Here is a 19404-nt window from a genome sequence, read left to right on the forward strand (position 1 = left end):
AAAGAAATACACTTCACAAATATTTAAAAATATTTTAAATGTATATCTGCACAAACAAAATGAATCAGACAAAGGAAAACATGATCAGGGATGAGGCACTGTAACTGGGATTGTCAGTGGCTGACTACACTGTTTTGACAAGTCATTCCACCTTAATGCATCCCTATCCACAATCAGCTCTTGGGTTTTTTTAAATAATGCCTGACACATGGCGCATATTGCAATTTCTAAAGAATTTAAAGAATGAAAAGCACTAGATAATTACTAAATATTACTATTTAGGAAAACAGCTTTGCAGAACAGTTATTTTCTGTGTATAAACAGTGTGCTGCTCAGTGAACTTCATTTATTGGTTCCTATCACTTATTCAGAATCACTGTGCTTGGCATAGTGACTATTTAAGAACCACAGAGTCATCACAGAAACACAGAATGGTTTGGGTTGGAAGGGATCTTAAAGATCATCTAGTTCCAAGTCTCCTGCTGCGAGCAGAGACATATTCCACAAGAGCAGGTTGCTCAGAGCTCCGTCCAACCTGGTTTTGAACACTTCCAGGGATGCGGCATCTACAGCTTCTCCGGGCAACCTGTTCCAGTGCGTCACCACCCTCACAGTAAGGAATTTCTTCCTAATATCCAAACTAAACCCACTCTCTTTCAGTTTGATTTGTTATTTTTGGCTTTTGGTAATACTTGTTATTTTCAGTCTTATTACTACTGAAAACTAGAAAAGATCTGAATCACTCTTCCAAATCGTGCCTGTGATTTCCAAACAGTTTGTCCAATGCCCAGCACAGACCCCACGGGAGGTAACTTGGCCTCTTCTTTCCTATCTACACACCGTGCCAACTTGTGACAGACCCCGAAGCGTGGGGGACAGACGCAAAAGAACCCTCTAAGCCCCACAGCCCCCCTGCCCGTCACGGAGCGGCTGGGTGGCGGCCACAGAATCAGTTAGGTTGGAAGAGACCTCTGAGACCATCGACTCCAACCTGTGACTACCATGCCACCACCGTGCCAACTCAGAGCAGCGGGAGCTCAGCCCCTTTCTAGGGGGGTCCGTGCAGAGCAGGGGCAGGCTCACTGCACGGCCGGGCCCGCTGTGAGGTGGCCCATCACGACTCCCTCCCGCTGCCGGGCAGCGCCTCGCTCTCCTTTTAAAGGAACCGGATGCCCAGTGGTGACAGACGCCCGGCCGTGCCTGCGGCCAGCGCGGTCGGTGACTCCCTTCCTCCCTCCCTCCCTCCCTCCCTCCCGCCCGGCCGCGCTCCGCCAGCGGCCGCCGCCCAGCGCCGCCACCCTGCCCGCTGCCCGGGAGAACAGGCCGGCTCCCAGGCACCGTGAAGGCCGCCGGGCAGCGGGGCAAGGGCTGGGGGTGCCGCAGCCGCCCCGGCGGCGGGGGCACTCCACGCTGGCTGCGCGGCGCTGCCGGGTGGGCGGGAGAGGGGCAGGCTCCTCCCCTCTCGGCGGCGCAGGCAGCGAGAGCCCCTTCCCGCCGGCAGACCGCCGCCCGCCCACTCCCACTCACCGCCGGTGCCGGCTCCACATCCGCAGGGCAGGGCGGGGAGCGCAGGGAGGGGCGGGAGCCTGGCGGCGGCCCCAGGCAGCGGGCCCGGCCGGGAGCGGCGCCGGGCCGGCCCAGTGTGGCACCGCCCGCCCGCTGCCGCTGGACACGCCCCTCGCGCGGGGCCCGTCCCATTCCGTGTCAAACCATTCCGGCCCGGCCCCTGGCCGACCGCCCACCCCTTGCACCACAGTGCTTCCGAGGTGCTTTAAGGCTGGTGCTGGATCAACGCTCGTACAGATCGCGACCTCTCACGTCATCCTCTTGTTTATTTTCACCTTTCCCTCCCCGGGCTGTCGCCTGTAACAGGATCACAGAATCAATTAAGTTGGAAAAGACCTCTTGAGATCATCGAGTGCAACCCTTTGACCGAACACCACCATGTCAATTAGACCATAGCACTAAGTGCTCGTTTCTTGAATACCTCCAGGGATGGTGACTCCACCACCTCCCTCGGCAGCCCATCTAATCACCTTTTCTGTGAAGAAATTCTTCCTAATATCCAACATAAACTTCCCCTGGCACATCGTAAGACTATGTCCTCTTGTCCTATCACTGGCTGCCTGTGAGAAGAGACTGACACCCACATTGCTACAAACTCCTTTCAGGTAGTTGCAGAGAGTGATAAGGTCTCCCCTGAGACTCCTTTTCTTCAGGCTGAACCACCCCAGCTTCCTTGGCTGCTCCAGACCCTTCACCAACTTAGTATCCCTTCTCTGGACTGGCTCCAGCACCTCAATGTCCTTCCTGAATTGAGGGGCTCAGAACTGGACACAGTACTCAAGATGCAGCCTCGCCAGTGCCCAGTACAGGGGAAGAATCACTTTGCCAGTCCTGCTGACCACACTGTTCCCGATCCAGGCCAGGATGCCATTGGATGCCTTGGCCATCTGGGCACACTGCTGCCTCATGTCCTTCCCTGGACGCAGCCAAATCCACCTCCTGGAGCTTCAGCCCTCACTTCAGCTGATTCAGTCTTATTTCCAAGCATTGTTTAGTACAGGCAAAAGAGGACACTTTTGTATTTTGATACCAAGTCTTTCGTAGAGAATATAGTTCCACACATCCATTTGTAGCTGGGAAGAAAGAAGTGTGAGTGCAGAGCAGTGGTGACAGGCAAAGGAGCTGGCCAGCAAAGCCCCTGCTGGGCTTGGGGAAGCCTTTTCTACATATTTGGAAATAAATACAGATTTTTGTATGTAATTTTTACAGTGAAAAGTTTGATTTGTGTTTGGTAGCCAGTATAAAATACCAATTTCTGGTGATAAGTTTTTCTATTATTTATAGCCAGTGAAGCAGTAAGGCTCCAGGGCACCCTGGAAAATGGAGATATGTGAATACTTGAAATTCAGGTACTACAGACCGCAGTGGGGAGTAGAAGATAGACACCATCTGTATCGGACAGTTTGGGCAGAATGTATTAGTCAGACTTCTTAAACAGCATTTCAGATTTGTCCAGCTTCCAGCGGCCTCACTGAATAGTTATTCACCTCTGAGCATCTCCAACTGTGAAAACTCTCAATTTCTGAAGAAATAACATGGCAATAGCAGAGAAGTGGGTTAACAAAAGGGTTTTTTTTAGACACTGTTCTTGTGCTTTGCGTGTTGGATGTCTCCAATTATGATGCATCTTTTTGAATATCCACAATGTCTTCACTGGGCTTTGGGCTCTTTATTTTAGGAGCCCTCTGGCCTTCTCGGCCTGAGATCTTCAGTCTGCTATGGTTTACAAAAAATGTGTTTAAAACTATCGCTAACACCTCTTACATTTATGAGTTTTCAGTAGGGACTTGCCATTATCCAATTACTTTGGCCCAGGAAAACAATCAGTCAAGATCAATGTCTTTTGTGGTATCAAAATATTTTTTTCTACTGGGCAGGGTCATTTAATGTCAATATTGCTTGATGAGATTGTCACGTTTCCTCAGTGTCATGTATCCACTAGGTGTCATATTCTTGCTATGCAATGAATTCTTAACTGCTATACTCTCAGTTTCTCCCTTAAAGGCTTGCATTTTGCTAGCCATGCATAAAGGTTAGCACATAAAGCCATGTTCACAAAAGAAAGATAGGATTCATAAGTAGATGGTGGATGTGCCTACAAAGTAATCTACACACACATACACTGCTGGCGCAGTGGAAACCGTCTCATCATGATGGCAAAAAGTAAATTACTTTGTGCCAATCACAGTGTTAGAACGACTAGAAATTTTCCCTTAAGAGGATTAGCTAATTTAAAGATGGATCAGGTATGCCCATCCTAAATTGCAAACTGCACTAGCATTATAGCTAAATATAAATCCCAGGCTTGTATCTGTGAGTGACTGTGGTCCAGTCTTGCGATTCTGTTATCTGATTATAGCATTTTCATGGTCTGTCTCTGTCAGTCACTATGCAGACTGCAGTCACAGTAGAATGGATGAGCTGTGCTAAGGCAGAAAAAAAAGAAAAAAAAAAAGAGAGACAAAAGAAGAATCCATGAAAATTTCAAGAGCAGAGGATTTATTTTTATTCTGTGGTTAACCCTCATCTCCCTGGACTAATGACTACCACAGTACTTAGCTAAATTAACAAGCCATTAAGCTACTGTGAAGTGAAATCATCTTTTACACCTGGTTAAAACTTTGCTCATATTTTGGGTATAGTCAATGACTTGCTGAGCCCATACAGCATCTCACTGCTACTAAAAGGGTGAGCTCTCACTCCCAGTCCACCATTACCATTTCCTTCTCCCCGTGCCTCTCATTGCCAGATGGGTGGCTCTGCCCCACACTTAAGGCAACTCTGGCATTAGCTCCACAGCAAACCACCTACTTTTGGCTTGTTTGGCTTTGTTCTATTTTAGTGATTTAAATGAACTCAGAAAGAGGTTAGATAAGATCAAGAGCTGGCACAAGGAAAGAACCTTTCCTTATAGTAATTCCCATTAATTCAAATGTATGTAGATGTATGGATGGTATGACAACCATACTTCACATAGTCGCATAAATGAGATTAGTATTGGCTCTTATCTGAAGTCATATATAATAGCAATCATTCTCTGAAGATTTACCTTTACCTAGGTTTTGAGGCATATTGGAATATTGTCTTATCATAAAAGTAAGGAGCAATTAACAGCAAAATATTCTTTTCATTCACAAGCTAATGACTTATTAGTTTATGTAAAATGGATGATGGGACACCTGCAGTCTAAGGCTAACATTAAATTAAATTATATTATTGCCTTATTAATGGCGATTACATTAAAATTATAGTAATTAAATTTCAATTTATGCATTTGTCAGGGTAAGATACAGTGGCATTTTACCAGTTTTCAGTGGTGATTTTGGTCAGATTATACAGAATCTTTCCCAGAGTGTAATAAATATTATTAAAATGCTTTTAACTTCCTGCAAATAGAGGGGAAATTGTTTTTTAAATCACACATGGCACAGTTTCTACATCCTGACAGGAATTTTCCCATAAGTCTGTTCAGGCAGTCCAAGCATTGTTTGGGTCAAAGTATGGTAGCTTTGATTCATAAACACTGAGTGATGAAGCTGATAGATTGTAATTTGTAAGGTACAAGGAAGACACATCTCTGCCATTTCACATTGTGTCTACCTGATTAGAAGCATCAAGTTTTATCTTAGGCATCTATTTCCAAATAAGATTATCAAGGAGCAGAAAACCCTGTTCTGTCAAACAACGTCCATTTGTCAAACAAAATGGAAACAACATAAAAAGAGGAGGATCCGCCTGCCTAAGCCTGAAAGAGGAGAGAGAAACCATTCTCAAATTATTACACAGGAGGAGCAGGTAAAACATAAGACATGCATAAGATGTTAATCATTCTTTTTACATGAATAAATAAATTAAGAGTTTTCAAGGCAAATAGCATCCTGGTTTGTAAGAAAAACAGCATAGCTAGCAGGACCAGGGCAGTGACTGTCTCCCTGTTCTCTGCACTGGTGAGGCCACACCTCAAATCCCTTATTCAGTTCTGGGCCCCTCACTACAAGAAAGACATTGAGGTGCTGGAGTGTGTCCAGAGAAGGCAACGAAGCTCGTGCTAGGATTAGAGCACAGGTCTGATGAGGAGTGACTGAAGGAGATGGGCTTGTTAAGCCTGGAGAAAAGGATTTTCAGGGGAGACCTCTGCAACTACCGAAAAGGATGTTGTAGCCAGGTGTGGGGGGGAATTGGCCTCTTCTCCACAGACACAAACAAGACGAATTGGCCTCAAGGTGTGCCAAGGGAGGTTTATATTGGATATCAGGAACAAGTTCTTACCAAAAGGTTGTCAAGCATTGGAACAGGCTGCCCAGGGAAGTGGTTGAGTCACCATCCCTGGAAGTATTTAAAAGATGTGTATATGTGCCACTTGATGTCCCAAAAGATGAGTTAGGATCTTGGCTTATGGAGCCATGCATGACTTTGTCAAAATAACATGAATTCATATAAAGACTTCACAGTTTACCACTAGAGCCCAGTTAACATCACTGTAATACTGTCAGGGGAAAAAAAGCTGAATTTTACTGCATTTAGCAAAATGGAGCCATGAGGTTACTGGGGTTACAGTGTTTCTGATTAATCTATATAATCTGTTGTTATTAACTATTCTTTAATTACTAGAAGAACACAGTTTACTAGAATTCAGTATCCACCTGCTGTGGAATAGCCTCCTATACCCTGTGACCTAATGGTCTATTCAGAAGTAAATCTTCACTGGAATTTTCAGTACATTCTGTTGGACTGCCTCCATCCAGTGACTGACATATGACACCATTTTTCCTCTCTCATCTGGAAGCTTCATCAATTGTAAAGGCTGGAATTAGCATTTTCTGCCAAAACAGCAACAACAACAAAAAAAGCTGTCTTGTATATTTCAATTTGAAGTTAATTTTCTTTCTTTGCACTATTATTGAGAATGGTGTCTGTAATCCACCTGGACAGAACATATTTGGTTTTTTTTGTTCAGTGCATGGCTAGAAACAGTACAGCACAGTCAGTTGGCTAAGTACTATGGTTTATTAGATAGCAGAATTTAACACATTCTAACAAAACATGCAGAGTCTGAATTCTTCAATAACTATGATGTTATGCCTGAGGCTGTGCCTCACAGAGGCAGTCCCTGACTGTACCATCTGATTACCAGCCTTTCAGTAGATTCTGTTTTTCAAATACCTGTTTTAATAATATCTCTGCCTGGATTTAGGAACTGAAAAAAAGATTATTCTAACTCTTAACTAAGCTGCTATATTATGATCATAGCAAAAAAGAGCTTAAACGAGGTTTGGGTGAGTCAAGTTCAGGGATTTATTATTCAGTAAAAGTCCTTCCAGCCACTACCTTCAAAGTAACACTCACTGAAGATAACAACATGATAAATCCCCTTACAGTCCTGTGCTGAAGGCTTTGAATTATGAATGGGAATGGCTGTAGGAGGGCTGAAGAAGTTAATGATTCCAGTTATCTTTCCCTCCTTGTGCCTGAATTCAGCCATTGGACAACCACAGCATGAAGCTTTAAAGCAAACCAAAATCAGAGAGAAGAAACACCATCAGCCATTCCAAACTACATCAGATATGCACATGGTTTATTGTGCTTCATGAACTATTTAATGTGTTCTTACAGACAACTTCATGGAAGTATCTATATTAAATGCAAATGCCACATCTTTATAAAGTCCATTTTACTCTAACTTTTAAGTAACTTGAAGCATAACTTGGGAACTGGTATTTTGTGGAGCTCTTGATTACGAAAAGATGAGTAGGTTTTTCTAGCTGATTCTTCACACTGTCATAAATTGATTTCTCTCGGGAAATGCATTCACTTATACAGTTAGGCAAGAGCAGTAGCCCTGGCATACTGCTGGCAAAATGATCATAGATTTGACAGCTGCCTAATAATGTTAAATCTGAAGACTCTGCGATCTGTTTTCCTTTCATACAATATACACTGTGGCATTGTAAGACACATTTGCAAGTCTGCATATAATTTCTTTGTTTAACTGCTATCCCATAGTATGAATTTTACATCTGTTTATTTAACTGTTCTCACCATTGCTTGGAAAATGACAAAACTATTTAAATCCATTGAACTACAGATATCCTATTGCTGTTAATTTCTATTTCTAAGGTCCCAAACTTGCCATTATTACTGATGTCAGTCTAGTTTTCTACGCTACATCTACATACTCAAACACCATTTTCAGATGGCCCTAAATTGATGCATACAGGTGTTTTACTCACTGAAGACTCCAAAACAGAAATGAAAATCACAGGCCTTGAATAAATCACTCTTATTTTTTTGATGAGAATGTAAATGTAATCACTGAGCTTCACAAAGTTATGGACCTTGCCCCCTTAGAAACCAACAACATCGAGAAAAAAACATTGAACTAATGAAAATAGCACCATTTGAAATATTCAGTGAAATACTGTAGCAGTCACTGAAATGATACTAGCTATTAAAGAGAAATGGGATGAGTCAAAAGAGAAAGCGTTTTGCTGTGATCTCTTCCACAGGGTACTGACAAGTAAAGTACTGACAGAACTAGGCAGTGTGCATATGCTATTGTTAAAAGACTGCATGTGCTGATCTAAATCAGCATGTACTTTTGGCCTCTAGTTAGTTCCTTGAATGCAGTGTGGTACATTTTTTCACCATCTGCGTTCACGTGGGTCCCAGTGCTGTCATCAGATGTTCAGAGCATGGAGTCATAAAGATATATGATATCTTCTGACAGTTCAGGGGAACACGAGGCCTTCGAAGTGAAACTGAAAAAATGTTTAACCTGACCTGCCTGCTGTAGTCATACATTCAGAAATACTAGATACAAAACATTCATAAATTTAAAGACATTGTGTATAAATTCAAACTAATTAGAGACTAGCATATTATCTTTATTAGTATCAAGTGGTCCACTTAAAATTTAGTACTATGAGTCTGTACAGAAAAACCTTGATTTTATCAAGGTCTTTGAATTTGTGTTTTACTTCTGTAGTCTGTAATTCTATAATCTGTTTTGAGGCACACTTAGATATAGAAAATCTAATTTTAAGGAGTTTTATTTTAGTAGAATCATCTCCAATCAGCAATTAGAAATGCAATGCGGTAAAAGCCAGAAATTCTATTTCTGTTCTCAGTTCCTTCTGAAGCAGATGTCTAGTGTTTGCCAAGATGGAATGGCAGGATGGTATAGTATTTGCCCTGTTGCAGAAGGGAGGGCTCTTTTGTGCTGGAACTACAGTGAAATAAGCTAAGCAAAACATTAAATCAAAGGATTCCCCATTCTTAATATGAAATGTCAACTACAAGTCAAGAAAAGATTACCAATTACTGTTGCCCTTAAAAATCTTCATCCTGGGGGATCTGGAGTCATGAACTAAAAGCATAATATGAAATGCAAGTTCCATTTGGGGTTTCTCTCCTTTTCAGGAAAAATAGCATAGTACTTTGCTATTATGTTATATAAGCAGTCTGTGTTCACTTCAGATTTAATGAGATGTGAAGTGTCTGGGTACAGACAATCTCACCCAGCCCAGCCTGGGCGTGAGTGGGTGTATTTAAAGCTGCCTGTGAGTCACAGTGAGTCTCACTAGCATTTCATGTAAGGCCCTAGAATCATGGGAATATAATGCTTCTTATGTTACTGCACTATTGGTGCATGGAGGCTCTACATAAAGTCAACAGGTGAAGGCTTCTCTCTTCTGTGCAAGATCATGCACTGGAGGTGCACACCCTGGACATACTGGGCTATGGGGCAAGGACACACTCCCCTAGAGGCACATGAGGCAGGCAGGCTCCCTGGGCTGGCACACACAGCAGCATGGACCAGCAGCACAGGCAGAGACATACCTTTCTTGGCTGACAGAGACAGCCACAGCCTCTTCGCAGGCACTGGGACTGACGGCTCTGAGGGAAGCTGCAGTGCTACACTTACAGCATCAGTTCCCTGTACGGTAGTGGGGAACAAAGTGGTGAAGGCCAGTGTGGAGGTGTGGGAGGATTAAATCCTTGACTGCTTTATTAAATCCCCACCTGCGACAGTGTCTGTGATTCTTTCTCACTTAGCTGGGAGAGAACTTGACTGTTCTTCTGGAGACTGTGGAAATGCTGAGAAGTGCTGAGTGACTGTCAGCACTCATTTATGTTGTCACTCTGAAGCTGGCAGCTTCCCAACAAAAGTGAGAGTAAGGAGCAGGTCTGGTCCTGTGTCCCAACTGAACCAGCTTCTCTGAACTGCAATCCCACCTCCAGAATGAGATGGTTTCAGGTGTCCAGAAGTAGTTACCACGCTGGTGTAAGTGCACAATTAATATACCCAGTCAAGACACCCCCTCAGGTACTTAAAAAGGGCTGCTGGTAAGGGCTACCCCTAGCGGTAAACAACAGTTTGTTCAGAGATGGTTTTCCACATTCCAGATAGGCAGGACCTGCTGGAAATTAGGATCTTTGTGTGTCTGGAAATACAGATCTGGCAACAACTGGTAGAACAGGCTGTTCTGGGCCATTTCCAGCTTAATATGATTGTATACCCTGAAACCACTAAGAACGTGTGCAGCTGCAGAGCTTTGCCAATTCAGACAAGTTTGAAACTCACACTAACCTGGGTTTGAAACACTCCAATCTAAAATATTCTAGGCATTTAACTTTCTTAAAAGCAGGGAGCTGGTAAATGGCAGAATTAAGATAGATACTGGTAATATTAGACGATGTAATTAACAGTAACTCACACTGAAAGCAAATAATCCACTTGGCAACACTGACCCCACATGCTGTAAGACCATAGATATCTGCACCATCTAGCCAGAAGAAAGACATGTTGTGAATATACTAGGGTTTTCCACATCCTTTCCTTAGGCAACTCTTCATAAGCAATACTGAGTTACCAGATACGTTGGACTTTTTTCCTTAATCATTAGCAAAGTAATTAAACACACATTCCTTTCTTTTTTAAAGAGGATTTTAAATTCAAAGGTGAAAGTTGTTTTGCCTTCAGTTAACAACATTTGTGCCCCATTTAGTTATGTGGTCTTTCAGGAGGTCTCAATATACTCCTGGGATTTTGTTGTATGACCAAAGTAATGTTGTATGATAAATACGAAGGAAAATAACATGGTAAGTTTGCAAAAAATGTTAATGTTTATTAAAAAAATACAGAGCTCTTATGGTAAGATGCAGTATTATTTGCATAATATTATTTTAGTGATTTTTGATTGATGGACATTTTGCAGATTCTTTTATATATTGATTATATATTACTATCCTTGATTTTGTTATCTAGATCTATTATTGTTGTTTTGTTGATTTTTATTATTTGTTTGTCACAGGATGATTACATGTCATGATTACTGTGTCATCATTCAACTTTCTGAGGGATGCAGTGGGTAATAAAGGTCATCCACCCTTTGCTTTTTTTAATTTCAGAAGCCATTAACATTTATTTGCTATTTTAAATGTATGTTTTTGGTACAAGACAATACCAACAGCATTTGAACATATCTGAATAAGGAGAAAAATTGTAAATAAATGATAGATCCTCAAAAGACCAGAAAAAACAATACCTCAGCATTTAACTGACCTTTATTAAAGCTTCTTCCATACTAGATACCAAAATCAAGTAAAAATTGAATCAAAGTAATGTGCCCAGTACTGTGCTCTATACCGTGTGGAGTCTGTTCGTACATAACTGACACACACATGATTTTTTTAATGTGATTTATTACATTATAACATTTTAATTTGTTTTATTACATTACAATTATAAATGTGATTTAATGTGATTTTTTTTAATGTGATTTTTTAATGTTACTTCACTAAGTTCAGCCCACGTAACTAAAGTATAAATGTTTATATTTTTGGACTGTACATCACTGCCCTGACACCTCGAGGTGAGGAATTGCTTCCCCAGATTCCACATTTCTGTTACCTGAAGGAGTATCAGCAAGAGCTCCCTGACTGACCCTTCAGCTGCCACTCACAGAAATCATCCTCATGATCTAGAGCCACTTGACACACCCTTGGGTATCAAAGACTCTGCAGAGGGCTGGCAGATACACCACAAGACTGAAGACAGATCTGCACCCTTAAGAAGCAACAGTGGGAGGACAGGAGAGAGACACCACACAACAACGACGAAAAAAAAGAGTATTAGGCAGCTACATTTAAGCAGCTTATTTAGCCTTTTGTTTCTCAGGTTAGGTGGGCACTTTATTCTTTTTCTTGAGAGAGGAGTGTTCTGCGTCAGCCTCAAGAGCCAACAGTTACTACAACAAGAAGTTACCCATCAAGAATATGACTGTATACATTTTACTCCTTTTGATTAACAAGCATACCCATTAATTTGTCTTTCCTACAGCCTACAGTAACATCTGCAGGCAAGTAACATCTGGTAATACTGTTAATAATTGGAGTGTCCATGTACTTAATTCTTTCGTGTGTGTGCTTTCACAGCACATCAACAGCAATTACTGTGCTCTTCATAGAATTCTAACTCCTTGATTTCTATTATTTCACTAGCAGTACAAACCATAATGAAACTTTGGGTGTGCCTACAAAGAAAATACACAGTATTAAATAAACACTCATGTCAGTGTGGTTACTTAGCCACACACCAGTAAGCATATGGAATGTTTTGACAAGAGTAAACTTTAAAAGTTTCCCCTTTCTTCTCAGAATTGCTTTACGTGTCCAAACATCCTACACAGCTAAATCAAGATAAGCCTGTAGCATAGGGAGGTATCTTTAATTCAGTTAGCACAGTTACAAGTGGCAGTGAAGATGTGGCAGCACAGGCCAGACAGTACATTATATAAATCAGAATACAAACTGTACCAAAATCTAGCGACATGCTCTGAATCTTCCTGTTGTTTTTTCAGCTTCCAGCAGTCAGTGACCAAAGGATTGAGACGGGATTTGTACCTGGCCTCTATCTTCAGTGACAATCAACAGGCATCTTCCATTACCCTGCCTACTCCCTTTGTTATAGTTTTGGCTCCTCAGTCTTCAACAGCACTATATTCCACTATTTCTGTCACATGAAAAAGTACTTCCTTCTGATTTTTTTTCATCTGTGCTATGATTCACAGGATGCTACTAATTTTTGTGTTTTGAGATTATGTGAATTCTTGCTTCTTGTTTACCTTTCCACACCATCCATTGCTTTAATGATTTTTCATATGCTGCTTTCCATCATCACTCTTCTAGGCTAAGAATTCTAACCTGTTTAACTTCTCCACATGTGGCAGCTCTTCTCCCCCTCTGAAAGTCTCTGCCATCCTTCCTTTTTCTTGTTCTAGCCTACTATACCTTTTTTGAAAGGGCGTAAGCAAAACTCCACACAGGACTAAGGATGCTTCAGTCCAAATTAAAACTGAGTTTATTCCTGTTGTATACTTACTAAAACATAAAGATTAATTCATGTAAGGGTGTTCCAGGAATTAACTTGCAACCACAGTACACATACAAAAAGAAAATTGAGTATCTTTCTCTGTTTATCTCTAAATATTAGTATTCTCCTAAGTTATGCAGTGATTGGCTTTTACTTGGCATAATGGAGTCATTTTTGTAACTGATTGTAAAGAAAAGCAAGAACAGTACAATGTTCCATGTTGCACAGGATATACTATACCTAAAACAACAGATCTGCAAAGACAAAAGTTCTGCTGAAAACAAGGTGCCAGACAACCCAAATACATTTAAAACCCCGAAAAAATATTCAATAGCAGTCCATTTGTATCACTCAAAGCACAGAAAAAAGCAAGATAAAACCAAGTGTCTCAAAAAGGAGAAGCGTATCCAAGCAACAGCACTAAGACTCAAAGAAATAGGTCATGTGAAGAGAAGCACTAAATTTAGTAATTAAATGTATATTTAGCAGCAAACATAAAGAAGGGTTAGTGAAGTAACATAAAGAAAAACAAAAGAAATTAAAAGATTCCTGAACATTTTCTGAAGCTGGGAGACACTTCAGATGAACTGTGCACTTGACTGCAATAGTGCAACTGAAAAGAAATTCCATAACAATTAACTGACTACAATTTTTATGAAATATAAACCAACTCAAAAGCAGATTTTGGTCCAGTATTTTACTTTTGATTAGTTTTATCCCAGAAGCCTGGTAAGAGCTCTAGTTGATTGGGTCTCTGCATGTAAAGACAGAAGTCATGATGTGTTAAGTTGGTACAAAAGTACGATGGCAAAACTTTTACTGTCATCAGGGTCTTTTTACAGGGTCTTGTAGGCAGCCACTACAATTTACTTTTGATCCTAATGAGGTCAACGACAGAGCTCTCCTACCTCACGCAGAATCTTACACATGACCTAATGACAAGGTGTGACCACAGCTGCTGTTGGCATCCCGTCTGGACCTAGTCAGTTCAGCTGAAGAACTTGTTCACCAAGGAGCTTACCTGGAGGTGTGACAGCTAGCTGTCTTGAGCTGCAGATGTGGTAACACTGGAAGAATAGCCCTGTTCCACAACCTGTTAGAAAAAAAGTTATACTCTTTTCCTCCCTGAAAGATTTTTACTCCATTTCAGGAACTGTCTTGTTAAATCACTGAATGCTCATGGATGGCATTTCTTGTAATAGTTGAGTTTCTGCCACTTCAGATGCAACAACTCTGCCATTCACAAGAGCCATTTCTTCCACTGATGAATTGCAGGTTTTCCCACCTTTGGACAAGGTCTGAACTCCATGAGCACTCCCTGCCCAACAAGAGGGAGACCATGCAGCTGTGACAGATAGCAGCTGCAGGACAGCCTAATTACGACCTCCGGGGGAATGCAGAAACTCAAAGCATCCAGGAAAGGAAAGGGTTGACTCCGTGAGCATCAGGGTTACTTGTCTTTTCCTCCTACTTAGCTCAAGACTCAGCAGGAGCTGTACTCTGGGGTGCTCGCCTCTCACAGCAACAGTTCAGCACCATTCTGTTGCTGTGGGAAGTAGCAGTTCCAAAGCCAGCCCTCTCCTGAGGTCCTGTGGGAAATACCAGTGGGAGAAAGAGTCCATTTCTTTCAGAAGTGATAGTGTATCTTCATCCTGAAGGGAAAAAAACAACCCGCAAGTGCAACATATATGGTGCTATATACTGCAGCACTTTGACCACTAAGTAACACATAAATATATATTTAATTTTGAATATAAATTCATCCTGTAAATCTGCCATCTCTGGTAGTAGCCACTGACTCTGCACTGCTCAAAACAGTGGGCAGAATAGATATATCATATCCTGCTAAATCTGCTTTTATTTAGCAGTAACTGGCAGTAAAAACAAAACAAAACAAACAAAACAAAACAACAAAAAACCCCAAACAAACAAACAAAAAACCACCAAACTGGCTGAAATTCAGGCCAACATGACAAGGTTGGAGTGGGAACTAAGATATATGGTATAAAGGGTAGCACTGTGGTTTGAATGTGAATGCAAAGGTTCAGTATAGCATAGAAGGACAGTGCTTATCTGTCTATCATCAGCACCCAATAAACAAACAGAAAGAAAAAGGCTTTGGAGAGCAAGAGAAGCAGCAATTACATATCAGCAAGAGAAAGCTGAAAGAGCAAACTGTGAGAGGACATTATGCCTTGTGTGGTTTGATTCTTCCTCTTTTGGGGAAATAAGACTTTGTGTATGTTTCTTATAAATTAAAACAGTGCACCATAGACATAACTGTGTTCTCTGTCACTGTATTCCCTAATTTAAAAAAAACTTACAAGGCTGAATCTCATCAGCAACAGAGGCTACAAATAGAGGGAAAAATACGGGGAAAAATAGTTTAAAATGAGTTTAAGCAGTTACTCATGTTGACACTGCCTTACAAAAGTGATCTCTATGTTAAAAAGGCCAAACCCGCAAAAGAAAAGTAATTTTCACTCCTTCTTTCTACTGCTATTTTCTACCAGCTAGAATCAGTACAAATAACGAATATTCCTCTTTTGCCTTGTTAAGCCCTAATGATTTACTATCTTTTGAGAACAAAAAAAAGGACAATTTCTCTCAAAAGAAGAAACAATGATTAAATTGTAACAAAACGTTGACTGACTTGAAATATTGCTTTCAATGTTCTCTTCACACACACAAAGCAAAAGATTTTACTAGTTGAGGTAGTTACTCTTTACTCATGTTGTATACATAAATAACTGAGACTCAACAAGGCTTGTATTTCAAGTATAGAGAGGTATTAAAATAATGTTTTTAACAAAAACACTGTGCAATAAGAAATTATTTCACAAGAGTGATGACTGGAAATTCTCAGGGTCAGAGCTTACCAGATAATCAAGTACAATACCCACTAGATGCTTCCTGTATTTACTCATGGCAGATACTTGGAAATTGTTGACCCGCTGAGTATTGCAACATGTGCTTTAAGGTTAAAAAAAGAAGAGATCTAGTTTTATGTAAAAAGAAGACTCCAAAACATTGCACAAGTTTTTATTTACAACCAACAGGCTGAGGATGAGATCAGGATTTGATGACTCTCTTACACCAGAGAAGTTGCACTGTGTTTCATGTTTAACTTAACTAGGAGCAGGATATTGAGGAGGATTTTTTGGGTTGAAACCTTCAACTGGTATCAAGTGGAGTGGCACAGGCTCCAGGACATAAGACAGGACAATGGGTGTACTGGTGGACAGGATCCACTTTTTACCAAAGCCTGTAGTGATAGGAAAAGGAGCAACAGTTTCAAACTGAAATATGGTAGATTTAGATTTGATATAAGGAAGAACTTTTTTATGATGAGGGCAGTGAGATAATGGAAGAGGTTGCCCAGAGATGCTGTGGATGTCCCATCATTGGAAGTACTCAAGTTCAGGTTGACTTTTGATTTGCTTTAGGCAACCTGGTCTACTGGAAGGTGTCCCTGCTCATTCAGGGGAGTTGGACTAGATGACCTTTAAAGGTTCCGTCTAACCCAAACTATTCTATGATTCGATGAGTCTAGGATTCTATGACATTAAAAACAATAGAAACAGAGGGCTGAATGGTCCTCAGAAAGTCAAACTGACAACCTCCCTGCCTCCAGGCAGCTTCACTATACCTACTACATTTGTGTTTATTAAGGATATATACGTAGTCTGTTCTTAAAGACCCAAATGACAGACTGACCATACCACCGGCAACCTTTTTCCACTCCCTCTACCTTGAAAAACATTTGTCCTAATGTTTGAACTAAAATATCCTGGCTGCAATTTCTGCCCCTGGTAGACATGAAAAACAGGTTATTCCCACCTCATTAGTAACTCCTCAAATACTTCAGGACTCTTGTCATTCTCCTACTCCTATTCTTCCCTAATTAACCAATCTGAAATAATTCACTGTTTCCTCTAGACCCCTTGACATTCTCGTTGTTCTCTAGGTGGTCCACATCCTTCTTCATGTGCAACATTCAGAACTAGCTTTACAATTGTTAAGCAAAGCAGAATTCCTTGCCAAGTCTTGCAAACTCTAATCCTTACGATACAGCCTAGCAGCAAGCTTATCTTTTCTGCAATAACAAGCTGTGGTTGACTCACACTCAGTCTGTGACCACTCAAAGCCTGAGTTACTACTGTACAGAACTGCTACCTAACCAGTTTTCCTGACCAGCTGATTATTCCTGCCTAGCTCTGCATCTGTTTTGGTTGACTGGCTTCCCATTTTTTCCATATTTATAACTGAAGATCATTTTTTGTCCCTGTCCTTCATCATACTTACTCTGTTGTAGCCTGATACATATGTGAATTTGATAAGCATCCATTCAGGTCACCACATTCTGAATCTGTGTGTTCCAACTTGATACACATATCCATTTTGACAGAAAACCACCCCGTAACTCTGGTCTTCCAACAAGCATTGGGAAAATGCACTTAGCTGCAGATAAACACAGAACACACTTTATTAATTTGCTTATGGGAATCACATAAAAAGTTCCCTGAAAATCGAAACATTGAATCTACAGTTCTTCTCTATCCATAAGGTATGTCATCCTGTTGCAAAGGCAATCAGATTTTTGAGAGTTTTTTTGTGATTTCTTGTTGCCAGTTACTCATTCCCATGTTATTTTTCAGGGATGTACAAATACATTTTTCACTATTTTTCCAGAAATCAAAATTAATTTGCTTAGTAATATCATACCTTCCCTTCTTTCTCCTCCCTCTCCTCCATCATGCTTGTCATTTTTCAGCCTCCCTCCATCCTACATAACATCTAAACTTCTCAAATACATTGATTACTGACAATGAGATTCTGTTAGGAAGATCTTTAAATACACTAAGACAAAGTTTAAGAGAGACTTGAGGTCAATTTGAAAACACCTGGCTTCAATACTCTACCCTTTTCTTAACTGAAAATGCACCTGGATAGTGCTTTAGTTTCCTTACTTTACTAATCTTGGATAGTGAAATCCAGAAGGTACTGCCTTCCTGATACCTTTCAATTTTCTCACTTTGCAGTTACAGAACAATTTCTGCCTCACACAATTCTGGAGTGATGGGGAGGATTTTTTATTTTGCTTGCTAGTTGCATTTTATTTCAAGCTTGTGTCTTTCTGGTTTTGCTTCTATGCACTTCTGTCACACTTTTATTCTCAGCCCTAACAACCAGCCTAAAAGCTCACCTACTTTCTCCTTTCCTATAGGTTTGTTTCTTCAGTTGGAGTGATTTAACCAAGCTGGTTTCCTAAATACAGTTGCTGATTTTGCTTCACTGTGAAAATCTATATTTGTGCTCTTAATATTAGCAGCTCCTGTGAATTCACTCTTTCTTTTTCATTTACCTGTTATATAACTCTCCCAAGTGACCCTTGCCCTCCGCTTCCTGAAGTTCATTGAAGGCTGCCTTCCTGACATTTATGGGGTTCATGTTGATTATACTCCTTGTTCTGGTCCTGCATATCACTAACTCACTCTGCTATGTCATGGACAGTCTCAACTAATGCTTACCCTGACCTCTTCAGCTAGTTGCAATCAGAACTAGAATAGCCTTATTGCTCTGTGTGAAGGTCTCCAGAAAGTCTAGAAGGCTCTTCTGTCTCCAGCCTGTATGTTCCTGTAGGTATTCACACTCACAGGTGAGGGAGAGGAAACAGATGGTTGTGGCACAGGGATACTCCTTAAATTACACACCCTGTCTCATGCAGCTGAATGTCCCATCGGATGAGTTCTCACAGCAAGCACGTATGACCCGGGCAGACACAGTCACCAGCACCCTTGATGGAAGCACTCTTCCACCCACCTGAAAATATGAGACCTTGTCTCTCCCCCACCACTCCTGTGTCTAGGAGGGAATTTTTAGGTTAATCATGTGTGAGTCATATACTCTAGAACAGCCAAGAACGACACGATGGAAGTCCTGCTTAGCAACACAGCCTGTCATGGACTCAGCTGTTGATGATACTGATATATTAAAAAAATCTGTATCTAGGCACTTCTCTTTGCAGTTCACTCACTCCTTGGAGCACTTAAACTTCTCCTGGCCTCTTTGTAGCTGACTCTTGCACACAGTTGCTCAACTTTCTACCGTAACTGCTGTGGGCATGGTTTCAAAATGGTGCCTACAGGGCAGACAGGGGCTCTGAATGCAAACCCACTCTGAGATGGTGTGACAGCAGCTCAGTCAGGACTGGTATGTTCTTTGCTCCCATCACATGACCCTGGTGAAGTAACCAGCAAAACTCTTCTTACAGCTCACCTCAACTACACTCTTTCATTCAAGTACCAGATTCACCAGAGGCTCTGATTTGCCCCAGACATTCTCTCTAGGATTGTCCCCTTACAGTAATGGCCACCATTTCATTGATTTCCCTGTTTAGAGACAGCCTGCTCACAGAGCAGGATCAGACATGAGTCATGGGAGGGGCACAAGAAAGCTTGCCC

At 41.2% G+C, this 19404-nt stretch overlaps 1 protein-coding gene across 1 annotated transcript in view; it reads right to left on the reverse strand.

The window, feature by feature from the left end:
- The window catches only part of ANO10 (anoctamin 10), a 123116-nt gene extending 121493 nt beyond the window's left edge, over positions 1-1623 (reverse strand). Inside the window, exon 1 of the mRNA XM_027897559.1 lies at positions 1528-1623. The gene's annotated coding sequence lies outside the window, so the exon portion shown is untranslated. The remainder of the gene's footprint in view (positions 1-1527) is intronic.
- Positions 1624-19404: the final 17781 nt, after the last annotated feature.

Source organism: Empidonax traillii, unplaced genomic scaffold (assembly GCF_003031625.1).
Source record: "Empidonax traillii isolate 1590-97213 ecotype Southwest subspecies unplaced genomic scaffold, ASM303162v1 scaffold19:size3308961, whole genome shotgun sequence".
Lineage (NCBI taxonomy): Eukaryota > Metazoa > Chordata > Aves > Passeriformes > Tyrannidae > Empidonax > Empidonax traillii.